Below are 17,584 nucleotides of genomic sequence, written 5' to 3'. Positions count from 1 at the left end.
GCCTGGGCTCCTTGCAAGTCCAAGAGATCCAGAATGATCAACTTGGGGCTGGTTCTCCCAGGAGGCCACCAGCTATGGGACAGGTGTTCAACATGACCCGTCCTGCATCCCCAGAGAGCTGGCAGAAGTGGCAGGCACACCCACGTCCTCCACCGAATGATACCCCCACCTTACTGCCAAGCCAGCTTTCCCAACTTTCTGGCCTCCATGAGATCAGGAGAAGGGGGTGGTGCTTTTGCAACAGGAGGGGCACGTGGCTCTTTCTTACCTCTGGAGCAGGGCTTCTAGACCCTTCAGACAGCTGCGCAGGTCCCCAGGGTCTGCAGGGCTGGCGCCTGGGTCTCCTAAGAATCCACAGGCGAGAGACCAAGGCCACGGCCGAAGCTCCCAGGCAAAGGAGGAAGAAGAACTGCCCAGGGAGGAGCTGCCTGCTGCCTGAGGGTGTGGGGCACGGCCAGCCCACGACTGCCCGAGAGACCTGAAGGGACACAATACAGGGGACGGATGCGGCAGTCACAGGCGTGTCCCCTGGGTCCCAGGGATGAGTTGCAAGTTCTCAGAAGAGAAACCACGGAAGTGCCCCTGAGAGGACAAGTCAGAGGTCACCATTCGCTGGTCCCTGAGAGAGCCACGCAGCCCCTGAGTGGTAAGACTGCTCTCCGGGGCCCAACCCTGGCCAGCGGGACAGAGGCCCGAGAAGAGAGGATGCAGGCACAGCCCTCTGTCCGCGGCCAGCACCCAAGACGGGTCAGGCTCCAGCTGGGTGGGAAATGCTCCCAAGATGCTATGATTACTCGCTTTTCTTACTGAAATGAGACTGCTCCTGGCACTGAAAGTAACCAAAGAGAATTTTATTGCCTTAGAACAACAGAAAGCTCCAGGACCTCCCTGAAGGTTCCTTTGGACAGAAAGATCTAGGCCCCCGAGGCAGGTTCAGAGGACCGTGGGGGTGAAAAGAAAGTTGCTTCTCACTTGTTTGTTATGCAGCCCAGGTGATTCCTGTAGGGGGTACAGTGGCGTCAGGCTGGGATGTCTCGGGGACGCCAGTGGCCTCACAGGCGGTATGAGACATGACATACCTCTCTCCAACAGGGTTCTCAGCCTGCTGTCCTCCAGCCCCCAAACTCCATGGGCGCCGCGTGCTATGTGCTAAGTATTTGGCCCAAACCCAGTCTAGAGCCACAGGAAACACTGCCCACATCCATCTGCTGGGCAGGATGCAGGCGCAGAAGCTGCCATCCGGTCCCACAGCGTGGTGGTCAGTAGTACCAGCTCAACGCCAGCCTGAACCAACCTCACAAATTTCTACAGAAGGAAAACAGTCCTGCAATTGGGCTGGCTTCTGGGGCCAGGGTGTATCTCTGCCAGTGCATTTCTACCCTGTACTGGCGGGGCTGGGGCTTCAGACAGGTGTGGGGGACACGACCTCTGGGCCTCCGTGTTGACCCGGCCTCTCCAGACTTTCTCCTAGCTCCTCTACATATAGATGCAAGGGGGCCAATATCACCCTTTAAGTAAAACAAGATAAACGCTTCAATCTGGGGCAAAAGCAACTTTATGTTTAGTGAGTGGGTTGCCAAGCCACGCTTCCTCGTACAAGAACTGTGGTCTTTACAAATACATATTTTCCCCCTTCCCCTGATGGAGGCAGAAAAATAATATCTGTCACACTTGTAATTAAGAGCAGAACAGATGGCGAGGGTTTAAAAATCTGTTCACGAGAATCGATACTGGAGCTGGGATTGTCAACAAGATGTAGAGAATGGGGGTGATGTTTTTCTGGATGTGTGGAAGGCCCACTACTGCAACCCCAGAAACAAAGTATTGGGAATGTAGAGAATGGGGTGGGAAGGAAGGTTCACCCATAGTAAGATGGCAAAACAAGTGGCAACTTTGAAGAACTCTAGTAAAGCCCACCTGCACCTGTGCTGGCTGGGCAGCCCTGCCACCCAGGGAGGCCCTGGCCCCCAGCACCGCCACGAGCACCACTTTCAAGACTGGGAGAGGCAAGCAGCATCACAGACCTGCATTTCCAGGGGTACCTGTTTCCTCTACCCAGTGAGGACATCTGGAAACCTCCCACTTGCAGATGAAACCATCCTCTGTGCTTCGAATTCACCAAAAGCACAATGCACAAGAGAAGACCTACAAGGTCGCAGCCACCTGTGCCCAGGTGGCGTGCACTTGTTCTCTACCACTTTTGGTTTATTCATTCAGAATGTGCCAGGCACTCCTCTGGGTGTGGGCATGAGAGGGGACAAACACACGACACTCCAATGGCCTCAGAGTGTATGTTCTCATGGAGAGGACAGGCAACACAAGTGAACCTCCAAATGGAGAACATAATTCCAGGTGGTGCAAAGTCACGCGGGAATCAAAGCGGGGAAAGCACTGGGTTTCAGCGGCAACATGGAAAGAGTTCGGAAGTCATCATCCTTACAGTAAGAACAAGCTGGACAAACGGAAAATCAATGCCTTTTCTTGGACCCAGCAGTGAACTGAGTTTGCAGACCACCCCTCGAAAATCCTGGGGGGCCAAGAAACAGCTCCTCTTGGCTCTGGCAGAGGGAAGGGAAAGTAACCATGGTGACACACACCCACAGCCTTCTCCATAACAAAGGCCTGCTGCCCAGAACCTTGTCTCAGAGCCAGGAGGAAAGTGTGTTCCTCACACTGAAAGCCTCCAGCCTCTCTGTCTCTTAGGGGCTTGGAAAAGGAGGATCCAAGCTGGGAACACAGACCCACCTACAGATGGAGATTCCACCCCATTACAGAATGCTTCCCCTCCCCCATACTCCACCACCATACCAACAGGGCTCCATCGTGGTCGAGTCTGTAAGACCAGACTCTAAGGGGACTGAGGGAAGCCCAACGTCAAGAGCAGAGGCAAAGCTAAGGACCCTGGAGGAGCCTGAAGTCTCTGGCACCTCTAGCTACAGCAGACGTGACACAACCCGACTCCTACTGAGATTTCCATAAATCCTCGCACTCAAGGCTTATTACCTTAGTTCCTATTTTCCGGTATAACAGGCCTGGCTTAGAAATCATGTTGAAGGCCAACTGAAAACTAAAAATTAAAAAAACCCAGAGTCTAAAGCGATGAAGCAAGCATCATAACGAGCCTCAGATATGACACAGAGTTTGGAATTATCAGACTGGGAATATAAAATAACTATGTGTTAGGGTTGTAATGGGAAAAACGGACAACATGCAAAAACAGATTGGTAATGTAAACAGAGAGATGAAAACTCTAAGAAAGAATCATAAAGAGATCCTAGAAGTTTTGTGAAAAATGACCTGTGATGGAAATGAAAAATGCCTTTGATGGGCTCATGGGTAGACTCAACATGGCTAAGGAAAAAAATCAGTGACCTTGAAGATAGGTCATTAGAAATTTCCCCAACTGAAATGCATAGGAAAAAAAAAGAATAAGGGCAGGGGATACGGGATAAGCATCCGAGAACTGTGGGATGATATCGAAAGACATAACATACAAATACCAATAGGAGACCAAAGAGAGAATGGAGAAGAAAAATATTTGAGGTAATAATGGCCAAAAATTTTCCAAGTTGAATTTATAAATGAGGCACAATAAGAGATGAACGACAATAACGAATCATAATATAGAACAACTATAACAATATATTGTAATAAAAGTTATGTGAATGTGGCATTATTAAGTGAAACAGGGATTACTTGAACACAAGCGTTGCAATAACAGTCCATCTGATAAAGGAGACGGATACTTAATAGAAGGAAATGCTCGTCAAAGGGCTGATTCTCATCCCAGGTGGAACGGAGCGGGACTGTATGAGATTTCATCACGCTACTTAGAACAGTGAGCAATACAAAACGTATGAATTGTTAATTTCTGGAATTTTCCATGCAACGTTTCCTGACCACAGCTGACTGCAAGTAACTGAAACCACAGAAAGTGAGCCTGTGAACAAGGGGGGGGCTATTGTCATCATTTTCAAGGTGAACGGTCTAAATAAAACCAATGGAAAGACAAGTTGTCGGAGGGGATAAAAACAAAAGACCCCACTATCTGCTGTCCCCAAGAAACCCATTCTAAATATAAAGACTGATGGGTTAAAAGGAAAGAGATGGAGAAAGATGTACCTCACCGAGGCCAATCAAAGGAAAGCTGACGTGCCCGTGTTAATTTCAGACAAAGCAGACTTCAGAACAAGGGAAATTATTATGGATAACGAGGGGCCCTCACGTAACGATATGTAATTCAACTCAATCCTCCTCAAGAAGAGATCACAACCTAAATGGCGATGCACCTAAAACAGAGCATCACACTCTGTGAGGCAAACCCTGACAGAGCTGAGAGGAGACAAATCCTCTATTACAACTGGAGACTTCAACACCCCGTCATAACTGACAGAACACGCAGGCAGAAATCCAACAAGGATAGTCCCCCGGAACAGCCTTACCCATCAACTGGGTCTGCCTGACACTGGCAGAACTTTCCAGCAAAGTACACATTCTTCTCAAGGTCGTATGAAGCATCCATCAAGTGTCTGGTCCGTCTGGGTTGCTGTAACAAACACCACAGACTGGGGGACTTATAAGCAGCAAACATTTATTTCTCACAGTTCTGGAGGCTGGAAGTCCCAGCGCAGGGTGCCAGCGTAGCTGGGTGAGGGCCTCTACCAGATCTCAGACTTCTCACAGCATTTTCATAGGGCAGAGGGGGCCAGGCGTGGGTGGGGTCTCTTTGATAAGGAAACCAATCCCATCTTGAGGGCTCTGCCTCCTCACTCAATCCCTTCCCAAAGCCCCCATCACCTTGGGGGTTAGGATTTCAACACATGAATTGGTGGCGGGGAGACATAAATATTCAGACCGAAGCACCAAAACAGACCACATTTGGGGCCATAAACCACACCCTAACAAGTTTTTAAGAAACAGAAATTATATAGCGTATTCCCCCGACCAGAATGGAGTTGAACTAAAATTAGTAACAGGAAACAGGTGAAATCCCCAAATAGTTGGAAATCAAGCAACACAATTCAAAATAACACGCGGGTCAATAAGGAAACATCAAGGGGCACTTCTCCAATTTTGTTGAACTAAATGAAAATACCACTTGTCAAAATGTGTAGAATGTAGCAAAAGCAGTGGCTATAGAGAAGTTTCTAGCATTGAATGTCTATCGTAGAAGAGAAGAAAGATCTAAAATCAATAACTAACCTTCTACCTTAGGAAATGAGATGAAGAACAATGTAAGCGTACACCAAGGAGAAGAAATAAGGTAAAAATTAGAGCATACATTAATGAAATTGAAAACAGGGAAATAATACAGAAAAATCAACAAACTCAAAAACTTCCTGTGACTGCATTTAAGCTTTTGTTAGAGCGCGGTGAAGGCCACAGACCGCATCGCATCTCCCGGCTCCCACGTAGCACAGGGGCTGAGATGCACGAGGAGATGAATGACCCACCGGGCACCGCACGGTGGTGACTGCCACAGGCCCTACTCACTCAGAATCTGCAGGCCCACGAGGGCTCCCGGCCATCCGCTGGACAGTCCTGGTCTCCACGGCGGGCTTGCCCACGCGAGATTCAGCAGTGCGGAAAATTCCGTGGCTGGAATGAAAGAGGCACAAATGGGGCATCAGTGGGGCGCACACGTACCTCACTCACTTATGAACGGAGGGGTGTTCGCCCATCAGAGTGACGAATCACACACTAAAACTGAGTGGCTAACAGCTCCCTGGGCCATAACCTCCAAAGTAGATCTGAAATCCGAGATCAGAACCCCAGGTTTTGTGGAACCGCCAAGCATTTTGAAAATCAGAGTCCCAAGTTGATCATGAGACTCCCCGAGTTCTCGGGTGAACCCCGTTTGTTCCCGAAGGTCAGAGGGCTCGGGTGAGGAAGAGGCCTGATGCCCGGAGAGCCGACCTCGGTCTCAGAGCGTGCAGATGTGTGTCTCAGACCCTCACACGGGAACCTGTGGCATCAACACCTCAGGTTCTAGCTGCGCTCACAGGAAACATACATCCTGCAAGGTTTGTTCCCCACGTGTTTTCCCACAGTAGCAAAACGCCACAGGAGATACAAGGCATGGTGTCACTTGGGCTACTCTTCCACATACGGGAGGAATTCTACAAAACAACGCACTAAACAAAACCTTTTTGAAGAAAAGGTGACCATGTGGTCGCGCGCGGACGTGCAGGCAGCGTCACCCTGTGTGCGAGGGACACTGATTCCTCCCTGACACGTGGGGGCGCCAGCGCTCAGCCAGCAGCTGGCGGAACAGCGTCACCGGGATGTCTGCAGAGAGAGACACCTTGGCTCACATCCTAGCTCTGCCACTGACGGCCCTGGGAGTCTAAGGGATCACCCACCGTTTCCTTTTCTCCGAGGATGATGGCAGCACGGAGCTATTGGCCCCACATCAAGCACCTGAGCCCTGGCCGCTCTCATCCTTGTCTCCTATCGTGACAATCTGACACCCACCCCTTCCACCTTCCCTACTGACCTCTCCTGCTGTCCCTGGGCCCTCACTCCCTCAGTACCAGCCACCTGGCCTCCCTCTCTTCCTCAAACACACCAGACAGGTGTCACCCCAGGGCCTTTGCACAGGCCATTCCCCTAACTGTCCACTCGGCTCCCACCCTCCTCTCCCACATGCTGCTGCCTATACATCACCCTCCCTGACTGGGGGGGTACAGGGGGACTTAGACCCACAACCCCACCCACCCAGCCTTTCCTGGCCTCCTCCGCCGCTGTGTGTCTCTCTCCCTGGCACTTATCACCACCTAACATGTGACATATTCCTTTTATTTATCTTGATTAGTGTCTGCATTCCCCCTCTGGAAAGTAAACTCTGTGAGGGCAGGGACTTTCCATCAACACTCACTAGACACTCGTGGAATGAATGAGTCCGCCCTCCGCCCAGGAGGAAAGCAGGACGTGTGCATGCCACAGCCAGCACCCACCAGCCCAGCAGGCCGACCAGCACACACAGCAACGCTGACGAGGCTCCGGCTCTCCAAGCTGCCCGGAGGGAAGAACACAGGCCCTGAATACTGGATCCAACTGTCCCCTCACAACAAGCCCTGAAAGAATGCCACCAACAGCCCAGAGCGGGAAGCACCCAAGTCCAGCCCTTTCTTCTGCAGGCGAGGAAGCAGAGGCTCCCAGGGCAGCTCAGACCCTCAGTGTCCAGCTGGGCCCGAGTCCCGGGCCCCCCACATCCCAGCCTCGCTGAGGTCTGAAATGTTTTCAATCCGAGTGTAAGTGGACCCGTGCAGTTCAACGGCACCGTCACCTTGGGCATTAGGTTCCAACATATGAATCTGGGGGCACACAGGATGTGGGCACATGGTGGGCAGGAAGCAATGGGTCCAGGATGTGGGCACATGGTGGGCAGGAGGCAATGGGGGTGCCTGCTAAGGGGTACGGGAGGTGGGAATGTTCTGGAATTAGATGGCGGGGATGGTTGCACAACATGTGAGTACATTAAAAACCACTGAGCTGTACGCTGTAAAGCGTGCTTTTATGGTATGGGAATTACATCAATAAAGCTGCTCTAAAATCTTTTAAGTCATAAGTCAGATCATATTCTTCTCTCCTCAGCTTCCTCCACCACGGCCCCCTGTTGCCCGGAGGAGAAGCTCTCAAGCCAGCAAGAAGGCCCCCATGCCCAAACTCCATGCCCTCCGGCCTCCCTCTGCCCCAGCCTCACGGGCTCTGCCGGTCCCCAGACATGCCAGTCCTGCCCCCTGGGAAGTGCTGACCTCAGCATCCCCGCCCCCTCAGACGCCACGGCCCACGCCCACCCACCAAGGCTCATCCCTCGTCCTGCCCTGAGCCTTCGGGACGCACCTCATCCGCTGTGTCCTGTGACGTGTCCCCCACCTACACCACAACAGTGCTCAACGGCGACTGGCTGAGTGCTGACTCAGTGACAGACGGCCCCCAGGACACGCTCAGAAGCAGATGCTCAGCAAGGCAGAGGGCCATCCACCCAGGGCCTGGGGGCTTTCCCTGCAGCTGCCCCACCAGCCCCCCACCGTGTTTGCGACAACTCACTCCTTCATCCCTCAGACGTACCAGGCATGGGCTGAGGGTGAGCCAATGCCCCCTCCACGTGACCTGGAAGCTCAGCTCCCACCTGCTCGAGGGGAAACCACCTCCCCACCCAGACCTCCAGCTACAGGGGCTACCAGGCTTGTAGGGAGGCGGGAGGGGGGGACTCAGGCTCTGCCTTCTGAATGGCCACAGCTGGGAGCTTCCCTGCAGGCCCATGAGAGAACAGTCTGTTCCAACTGAGACACCCACATCCAGGCTACTTCCTGTTCCAACAAAAAGATGCTGGTTGGCACACTGAAACCACCTCATATCCCTGCCCACCTCCCTCTCCAGTCGCGTCCTCACCATGAGCGAGCAGGGATGTGAACACTTACTCCCTTGCACACACGAGGCCACAGGAGGAGGACAGTTCACGTGCCCCCAATGGTCTGTGGCGGCAGCCCCCACTGACCTCCACACTGCCACCCCCTCTCGGTGCATCACGGGGACACAGGGCCCCGGCAGCCCCTCCCCACCGCACACACCCACTCCCACTCAGGCATTCCTTTAAAATACTACAACTTGCCAGAATGTTCCAAGACAGAGGCCATGGATTCCAAGAGGGACTAAGGAGGAAAAACTGGTGATGGGGAGCATGGGACATCCTTTCGGCCGGGGGTGGCCACCTGGCTTCACCTGACTGCCTTTCAGAATCTCGCACAGACTCGCTGTGATTTATTAATTACTATTTGGGCTGAGTAGTCGGGGCACCAGTGGGGCAGCTAAGTCTGCCAGCCCCTCCCTGCTACACAGTGGTCCCTGTGCTGGGAGAGGGGGATGGAAGCGGCAAGGGAGGGTGTTGAGACCACAGCAGGGTCCAGATTTGGGGGTGGGGGGTCCAGGATGCCACAGGAGCACCAATCCCCAGAGACGAGCCAGCACCTCAGCACCTGGCCTTCCCCAGGCCACAGGAAGCCAAGACACAAAAGGCCATGACCCAAAGACAATCTTAAAACAGGAGGAAGGAAGCCAGCAAGACCGGGGCACGGCTACAATGTAGTAAAACAAGAGGGACGTTGAGTTATTAGGCATTTGTCAAAGCCCATAGACTGAACATCACAAAGAGTGACCCGAACCTAATTTAGTTAATAAGAATAGTAATAATAACAACATCAATAACATCATCAAAGGAAACTACGTACCACACGGATGCAAGATGGTAACGGGGGCATCTAGGAGGTTTGCAGGTGAGGAGGTGTGCGAAAACTCTCTGAAATTTCTGCTCAACCTTTCTGTAAACCTTAAACTGCTGGAAAAATTAAACCTATTAATTTGAAAAAATCTGGCAGTTGATATTCAGAGAGCTCAATGTAAGAATGGATGCAATTGAGGAGCCACCTGGTAAACCGGAAGATGGAGCCAAGGGATTCTCCCAGAATGCAGTGCACACAGACCCTGGGCAGCAGCCCTGGCGGACAGGTTCTCCTGGTTTTGGGGAAGGAAGGCTCTGGAAGCATCCTTCCCACACCCACCATCACTGTCTCCCTCTCTCCAAATTGAGGGACATTAGTAAATTCTCAGGATTGGGTTCTGTCACCTTCTATCCCCAGGACTGCTTTATTATTGGGGGTGGGGGAGGGGCAAGGAGACAGCACAGGAAACCTTAGAAACCATGTCAGCCTTTGCCGGGTCCCTGGCCTCTCCAGGCTGTCACATTTCACAGTGCCTGGCCTGAGGGAGTCCCACTGTCTTTATTTGGCTGTTGGTAGTGAATTACATCCTCGCTGGTTTTCTCCTTTCTAAAAAATGTATTTCTTTAGGAAGAGTCCCAATGAGGCCTTTCAGAGAAGCAATTCAGCATCTCTATCAAAAATTTAAATACATACTCGTACATCCTTTTACCCAACAACGCCATTTCCAGGAGGACTCACATTTATATGAAATAAGTGCTGTCTGTATGAGGATTTTCACAGCAGCAATCTTTTTAAAAACTGGAAGCAATCTAAGTGCCCATAAATAGGAGAACGGTTAAATAATTTATGGCAGAGTCCACATGCTTGAATACTCGGAGGCACCTTGATAAGAGGCAGGCCAGTATTCGGAGTGTATATAGAACCTGGTTATAGGTACATCGAGCTAGCTATAAAATCCATATACAGCTCTGCAAATCTACATACAGATGTGAGGGCAGCAGACAGGCCAAAAGGGCCCCGCCAAAAGCTTGTCTGTGGTTTCTTCTGTGGGGGGGGTGGAAACAGAGGCGGGGGCTGCAAGGGGCCCCCACTTTTCTCTTACTAAATACAGGGGTCACGGTTGAGTCTTTTACCAAAACGCATTTATTATTCACCAGCGTTACCAGGAAACCCAGAGTCTGCCCCTCTGAGGAGTCCATCTTCCAGTTGGGAGATGTCAGCACTAAGGAAAACGGGCAGACGGGAAGGGAGGGGGCAGGACGCCCATAGGAGCCAATGCTCCCTAGTGTCAGGGAAGACGGGATGAGAGCCCGAGTGTCTGCAGGAAGGTAACGCGGGCCCAGATGCAACCTTCCAAGTGATGGGAGCTTGCACACACATCGCAGGACAAACCCAGATGAAAGGAAACACAAAGGGAGGCGGTGACCGAAGGGGGCGGGGCAGGGCCTGGGGACCTGGGGGACCTTGGGGACCCTGGTGTGCTAGGACAGGCCAGTGGAAGACGCTGCTGTATTAACCTTTTCACTGTGTTAATTGATTTCAAGTTTGTTCTCCAAAACGTGTCAAAAATCTACAGAAAATAATTACAGTATTTATGTTTTTAAGTAAATATAGTTAAGGTGCTACATTTTATTAAACTACACGATTACTTTAAAGTATAAAAATATCTTATTGTTAACCATTCCTGAAAAACACAAAAATACAGAAAAAACGTCCATCGGCTTTCCTAAACTGCCTTTCTGGAGCACTGAGCTCGTGGGGTAAAGTGGAACGCCACCGTCAGAGGCATGAGATATCATTCAACTATAGACGAATGTCACAGCGAAAACGTTAATTTGCGGGGAAACTAAAGAATTCCGTTTCATTTACCAAGTAGTTCACATGGGTGTGTGTGTGTGTGTGTGTGTGTGTGTGTGATGTGTGTACATGAGTGGTATATGTGTGTATGCACACATTCACACACACACACGTGCACTGGGGACTACAGGTGGGCCGCAGCCTGCAACATGCAGCAGTGACCAGCACGTCATAGGTCTCAGGGTTGGGCTGCAGAGCGGGCACTCAGTCTGCAGGGGGAGAGGATAAGGGGCGTTCCCCCCCCCCCGCCCCCCGCAGCAGAACGCACACAGGCTGAACAGGCTCAGGGCAGACCCGACACCCTCAGGACAGTTTCCTTAACCTTCTCTGGGGGAGAGGGGGGAGGTCTGGATAAGGTCCAAGGAAGAGTCCTGCATGGAACTGTGCCGCCAGGGGGGTGCAGAGAGGGGGGGAGCCATCCCCAAGGAAAGGTGCTCCTAGGAACAGAAGCAGCCGCCTCCCCCTCCTGAAATCTGGGCAGGGTATCCACTCCCACCCAGAAGAACAAAGGCACCTCAAAAGGGTCCCTGCCACAAGACAGCCCCCAAACCCCACCCTAGCTTCAAACTCCTGCAGCAATTTCAGATGCTTCATAGACCAAAACACAAACCTGCAGTGTTTCCATGTGTGCAAATCTCCTTTTAAAGCCTGCTTTCCTTTTTTGAGTCACTTCATCAAAATTAAATTCCTGTGTAAACCATGCTTGGGAGTGAGCTGCTGTCCCGGAGTCGAAAACAACAAAAAAGTGGTGGGAAGACCCCGATGCAGCAGGGGCCATGCCAGCCCCCCACTCCCAGCTGCCACCTCCCAGCCACTGCTAACCCAGCATGCACGAAGCAAACTCGCCAACCCCTCTACTCCAAGCACTCTCACAGAATTAAAAAGCCCGTAAGTAATTCTCAGACTAGACACAAGGGAAACCTAAAATATTCTGTAACAAAATAAGTTTCTTCTAGTAAAGTTTCTGTTCTCAAAGATTTCCCCATGGAGGGAGGAAAACCAGGCCGCTGGTGTAATTACCTAGAGCCAGGGCCCCGATGTTTAAGACCCTCCACGTCCTAGAAGGATGTACGTGGACCCCATGGGCCTGTCATGGAAACCCAGAAGGCGAGGCTCCCAGCAGAGGCCAGAGCTGACCGCTCAGACTCCTGGAATAGAAGCTACCAAATGGCATCAAAGCCTCAAAACACTGAAAGCAGCTCAGTGGTTTTATGCTCCAACTAGGAGAATTTTTTCTACAACTTTGATAACAACTAAAGTTCTGAGGACAGTATACCCCCACGTGGTAAGGTTACCCCGTATTATCAGCTGCTGTGACCCCATCTGGCACCCAGCACACACTGGGTGTGGGACACTGCGGAGCTCCCAGCCCCCACCTGGGTTCCCGGGGCTACTGTGAAGACAAAACAGGTGACTGACGTGAGGTCCTGGGTGTCACACACAAGTCAGGGATCACGGTATGGGGGAGGGGTGCCCACATGCTTTACAATGGGCTACTGAGCAGGCTGACCACGCCCACCCGTCTGTCCAAAAGGCCTGGTGTAACAGACTGTGCTGCACGGGCTGCCACTGCGCACATGACAAAAGTCACCGGTCCCTGCCAGACCGTGTCAATGTGTTAACTGCTAGAATCCAAGCTCCACGGACCAAGGATGCCCTTGGCTCACCCACCCCAGTGCCTGGCACCCAGTAGGTGTTTAATAAGTATTTGTTGAATGAGGAATGAACGGCTAAGTGGATAAATGCTATGTGTCTTTGAAATCTTTTCCTCACCAAGTTTTAAATATGCTGTGTTTAAAGTAAATACACCCATAAGGTACTCAAGGTACCTTCAAGTAAAAGGCCCAGGGAACAAAGGATAAAAATCAGGAGACATCAGGGCCAGAACTCCTCCAGGCACATCCCTGGGGCCTGAGAGGGTTGCTCCAGTAACTCTAAGAGGGTGAGGAGAAGAAACAAGGCTGGCTCCTCCCTCGCCTTCAGGACGTCTGAAGGATAAAGAGGGACAGACTGCAGACGTGCCAGGATGTGACATGCCACCAACCAGCCGTCCGGCCTCCTCACCCCCTCCTGCCCGATTCTGTGACCAGCAGCTGGAACTCGGGGCATTTATGACGTCTTCACCTTAAAGATGCTGCCAGCGCTGGAAGTGTTTCCAGAATGTTCTTTTAAAAGCCAATCCTGAATGAAGAGAGAAGCCTGATCGGCCTCTCACAGATTCTAAATCCCACATCGCTGAGGCCACAGCGTCTCCATTTCAGATTTCACAGCACAAAAGGGCGAATCTTGGAATAACCGATGTTTCGTGATCTGTAGTAGAGTCTCAGAAATAGAAAGCCTCTTGTCTGGCCCTTCTCTGAAACAGCCTCCCTTACATGTGACAAAATGATGCAAAGCGGCATCTCGTGACCCAAATGCGAACACTGGAAATCCTTCCAGGTCTTCCAAATGGCAGGCAATAAACAGGATTTAAAATAATTTAATATCGTGCCCATTTTATAGATTTCAAAATAGCCCAGGCAAATACACTCTGAGAGGGAACGGAAATGAAACGAAACATTCAAGCAGATACAGCTAGATACGTGAGATTGAAAAGAGAACAAATCACTTCATCACTAAGACGATGCTCTTGAAATCTCTTTTAAAACAATATGGTCCCTTCCCCCACCCCCTCAGGAATCCTCCAGCAGCCAGCAACACACACAAAGCCCTGTGGTTTTCCTTGGAATGGCGTAAGCAGGAAGTTTCAATTCCATCTTTCCATCACTAACGCTACTGTGACTCTGCAACCTGCCCACTGTTACAGCTTTATTTCTGGTGAGAATCAGAAACACTTCCAGATGGGCTCGGGGCAGCCCAGCAGACTGTCCACAGGCCACAGCACCAGGTGGGCGACGGGACTGTCCCAACAGCTCCCTTTTGTTTTGTTACATGCGAAACGTTTCTGAATGGCTTCAGCACGATGCGTTCTGATTTCAGAGCTCTACTGCATTCAAGAAAGTGACAGAATCCATACACAGCTCTAGACAGAACAAGTGAATAGCCTTAGCCCCCAAACTGTAATTAAGACTGGGGTGGCGAGGCACTGAATTAAATCCCTTCCTTGAGCCCTGTGTAGCGGCCCTGGGTCTGGGCGTCTTATCTCTGCCAAGCAGGCCGGCTGGCAAGCCACTGCACATGGCCCTACAGCATTGCACGCTTATCTGTTCAGGACAACCAACGTGGTCCAGTGCTGGTGGCCGTGTAGTTTCTCGTCCTGCTCTGCGACCCCAGACCCAGTCTCCTGGGATAATAAGCGGGAAGGCAGCCAGCATAACCCAAGCTGCTCAGCTCACGGCTCCTCCCGCGGAGGCCGGCCCTCAGCCCCCCATGGTTTGCAGAACCCATGCACAGAGAACCTTCTGCTTCAGAAGGTATTTATACGGCATCAAAACCATAATCACATCTATGGTTCTTTTTTTAGTAACACAGTTAATTAGTGCTTCATATTGAAAAACCATAAAACATAAGTTATTCATTTAGTGATCTTCCTTTAGAGGGAAAAAAATCACATTTATGAAATTGGGGCCTTCCCCCGATATGAAGACTTATGATCCTTGAAACTCTAAATATTTGAATTTCTAAATAATTTCTGAGGGTAAAAGGGATCAAAGGGTAAAAGGGGTGATGGAAGGAGAACTGACTCTGGGTGGTGAACACACAATGTGATATATAGATGATGTAATACAGAATTGTACACCTGATATCTATGTAACTTTACTAACAATTGTCACCCCAATAAACTTGAATTAGATAAGAAGAATAATTTCATATCAAGCCCACTTCATAGAATGCAAACGATCTCAAACAGATACCCTATTAGACCTGATACGAAACTAAAATTTCAATAGATGCAGCTATACAAGAAAAATGAAAAGAGAAAAATTGCTTCATTGCTACAAAGGATTTCCAAAGATGACATTTCTGAAACCAGCCATGGTTTTGACATCTATGAAAGCAAATCATAGCAGTGGCCAGTACAAGTGCTCTAAGAGCACACAAAGCAGAAGAACAAAGTTGGAGCCCTGACACCCCCTGACTTCAAGCCTTACTATAAAGCTACAGTAGTCACGACAGTGCAGCATCGGAAAAAGAAGAGACAAATAGATCAGGGGAGTAGAACAGAGTGTCCAGAAAGGGGCCCACGTGATAATAATCCATGGATCTTTGACAAAGGAGCAATGGCAATAATACGATGGAGAAAAGATAGTCTTTTCAACAAATGGTGCTGGGACAACTGGACGTCTACATATGAAAAGGGAAACAGGACACAGACTTCACACCCTTCACAAAAATTAACTCAAAATGGATCACAGTCAAATATATGGTGATGGAAGGAGAACTGACTCTGGGTGGTGGACACACAATGGGATTTATAGATGATGTAATACAGAATTGTACACCTGAAATCTATGTAATTTTACTAACAATTGTCACCCCAATAAATTACAAAAAAAAAAAAAAAAATGGATCACAGACCTAAATGTCAAACATAAAGCTATAAAACTCCTGGAAGATGACATAGGAGAAAATCTAGGTGACATTGAGTTTGGCAATGAACTTTTTGGATAGAACACCAAAGGCGCCATCCATAAAAGAAAGAATATGCAGGACTTCATTAAAATTAAAAGTGTCTGCTCTGCGATAGACACTGGCCAAAGAATGAAAAGATGAGAGAAAATATTTGCAAAAGACACATCTGATAAAGAACTGTTATCCAAAATATGCAAAGAAAACTTAGAGTTCAACAATAAGAAAACAGACAACCCCATTATAAAATGAACGAAAAGATATGAACAGACTCCTCACCAAAGAAGATAACAGATGGCCAATAAGCATATGAAAAGATGCTCCCCATCCGATGTCCTCAGAGAAATGCAAATGAAAACAACAGCGAGGTCCCACGACACATGTATGAGAACGGCCAAAAGCCAGAAACTGACACTGCCAGATTCTGAAAGGAAGTGCAGTGACAGGAACTCCCTCCGCAAAGGGATACTGCGTTTTGGAAGACAGGTTAGCAATTCTTACAAAACTAAACATACTCTTATCCTAGCATCCACGCCCCTTGATATTTACCCAAAGGAGCTAAACACTTATGTCCACACAAAAATCTGCACACAGATGTCTACAGCCGCTTTACCCATAATTACCGACACCTGGAAGCAAACAAGTTGTCCTTCAATACGCAAACGGATAAACTGGGGTCCATCCACACGATGGAATACTGTTCAGCCTGAAAAGAATGAGCTATCAAATCACGAGAAGACGTGGAGGAACCTTAAATGCATGTTACTAAATAAAAGGTGCCAATCTGAGAAGCCAATCATATGAGGTCAGACAATTAAGTTTGCGAACTCATCCTAGAAAAAGTGCTCCACACCTCATGGCTGAATATCACTACGGTCACCTTTGAAGTACTCCCCTTGGGAAACTATGCACCGATGTCAGTGCCTAGTCCATCCTTCAAAGTAATTTTAGAACTCTTTTTCTGGAGTGGCCATCAGAGCTGTCGTCGTATTACCCTTGATGTCCTGAATGTCATCAGAATGTCTTCCTTTCAATATTTCCTTTCCTTTGGGTAAAGAAATAAGTCACTGGGGGCCAGGTCAGGTGAGTAGGGAGGGTGTTCCGATACAGTTATTTGTTTACTGGCTAAAAACTCCCTCACAGACAGTGCCGTGTGAGCTGGTGCATTGTCGTGATGCAAGAGCCATGAAATGTTGGCAAAAAGTTCAGGTCGTCTAACGTTTTCACGCGGCTTTTTCAGCACTTCCAAATAGTAAGTTTGGTTCACTGCTTGTCCAGTTGGTACAAATTCATAATGAATAATCCCTGATATCCAAAAACTGTGGAGACAGTAAAAGATCAGTGGTTGGCAGGAGTGGGTGGGGGGTGAATAGGCAGAGCACAGACGGTTTTTAGGGCAGTGACACTTCTCTGTGTGATACTGTGGACACATGTCATTACATCGTTGTCCAAACCTACGGAATGTGCACCACCCAGAGTGACCCTAATGTAAACTATGGCTTCTGGGCGATGATGACACATCAGTGCAGGCACGTGAGCTGTCACAAACGGACCACTCAGGAGGGGCATGTTGACAATGGGGCAAGCTGTGCGTGTGTGTGTGGGGGGGGGGGTATGGGAAATCCATGTATCTTCTGTTCCATTTTGCTGGGAACCTAAAACTGCTCTAAAAAAAAATAATCTGTTTAAAAAAAAAAAACGGACAATGGGAACTCTTTTTCCTAACTAACCCAGTGGTGTGCTGTGGAGGCTTTCAGCAGAGTCAGGTACCCCAGATTATAAACTCCTTCACCCGCCCTCTCCATAGACAAGAAATGCCCCAATGCCAGCTCTCGGGGACCCAGCCATCAGAGCAGCCCGTTACTACCGCTCTGCCTTGCTCCTGCTGAAGACCTACAGCAAAACAACTCTGCCCTGCATATGAAACATGTCTG

General features: G+C 49.7%; 1 protein-coding gene across 10 annotated transcripts in view; it reads right to left on the bottom strand.

Annotated features, from left to right (window-relative positions):
• Positions 1-17,584, bottom strand: part of APBA2 (amyloid beta precursor protein binding family A member 2) — a 153,331-nt gene that overhangs the window by 118,036 nt on the left and 17,711 nt on the right. For all 10 annotated transcript variants that reach the window (XM_074317906.2, XM_074317900.2, XM_019753225.3 and 7 more), the window contains exon 2: positions 5,494-5,598. The gene's annotated coding sequence lies outside the window, so the exon portion shown is untranslated. The remainder of the gene's footprint in view (positions 1-5,493; positions 5,599-17,584) is intronic.

The sequence above is a fragment of the Rhinolophus sinicus genome, chromosome 13, assembly GCF_057876585.1.
Source record: "Rhinolophus sinicus isolate RSI-liver-muscle chromosome 13, RSI-T2T, whole genome shotgun sequence".
In the NCBI taxonomy this organism is placed as follows: domain Eukaryota; kingdom Metazoa; phylum Chordata; class Mammalia; order Chiroptera; family Rhinolophidae; genus Rhinolophus; species Rhinolophus sinicus.
Note: the sequence above shows the minus strand (reverse complement) of the source record. Positions and strands in the feature narration are given on the sequence as shown.